The following is a 1,396-nucleotide window of genomic DNA, read 5'->3' as shown; positions in this document are numbered from 1 at the left end:
GAGAGGTGGCCGGCCCCCTCCTCCTCTTTTCCCCTCCGAGGAATCCTAGTTGGACTAGGATTGGAGGGGGAATCCTACTCCCAGAGGGAGTAGGACTCTCCTGCACCTCCCCCCCTTGGCCGGCCAGCCTCTCCTCCTCTCCTCCTTTATATACGGAGGCAGGGGCACCTCTAAACACACAAGTTGACACAAGTTGATCCACGTGATCGATTCCTTAGCCGTGTGCGGTGCCCCCTGCCACCATATTCCTCGATAATACTGTAGCGGAGTTTAGGCGAAGCCCTGCTGCTGTAGTTCATCAAGATCGTCACCACGCCGTCGTGCTGACGGAACTCTTCCCCGACACTTTGCTGGATCGGAGTCCGGGGATCGTCATCGAGCTGAACGTGTGCTCGAACTCGGAGGTGCCGTAGTTTCGGTGCTTGATCGGTTGGATCGAGAAGACGTACGACTACTTCCTCTACGTCGTGTCATCACTTCCGCAGTCGGTCTGCGTTGGGTACGTAGACAATACTCTCCCCTCGTTGCTATGCATCACATGATCTTGCGTGTGCGTAGGAAATTTTTTGAAATTACTACGAAACCCAACAGTGGCATCCGAGCCTAGGTTATTGATGTTGATGTTATCTGCACGAGTAGAACACAAGTGAGTTGTGGACGATACAAGTCATACTGCCTACCAGCATGTCATATTTTGGTTCGGCGGTATTGTTGGACGAGACGACCCAGACCAACCTTACGCGTACGCTTACGCGAGACCGGTTCCCTCGACGTGCTTTGCACAGAGATGGCTTGCGGGCGACTGTCTCTCCAACTTTAGTTGAACCAAGTATGGCTACGCCCGGTCCTTGCGAAGGTTAAAACGGAGTCTATTTGACAAACTATCGTTGTGGTTTTGATGCGTAGGTGAGATTGGTTCTTACTTAAAGCCCGTAGCAGCCACGTAAAACATGCAACAACAAAGTAGAGGACGTCTAACTTGTTTTTGCAGGGCATGTTGTGATGTGATATGGTTAAGGCATGATGCTGAATTTTATTGTATGAAATGATCATGTTTTGTAACCGAGTTATCGGCAACTGGCAGGAGCCATATGGTTGTCGTTTTATTGTATGCAATGCAATCGCGATGTAATGCTTTACTAAACGGTAGTGATAGTCGTGGAAGCATAAGATTGGCGAGACGACAACGATGCTACGATGGAGATCAAGGTGTCGCGCCGGTGACGATGGTGATCATGACGGTGCTTCGGAGATGGAGATCACAGGCACAAGATAATGATGGCCATATCATATCACTTATATTGATTGCATGTGATGTTTATCTTTTTATGCATCTTATCTTGCTTTGATTGACGGTAGCATTATAAGATGATCTCTCACTAAATTATCAAGAAGT

The sequence above is a fragment of the Triticum aestivum genome, chromosome 2B (assembly GCF_018294505.1).
Source record: "Triticum aestivum cultivar Chinese Spring chromosome 2B, IWGSC CS RefSeq v2.1, whole genome shotgun sequence".
NCBI classification, from domain to species: Eukaryota; Viridiplantae; Streptophyta; class Magnoliopsida; order Poales; family Poaceae; genus Triticum; species Triticum aestivum.
Note: the sequence above shows the minus strand (reverse complement) of the source record.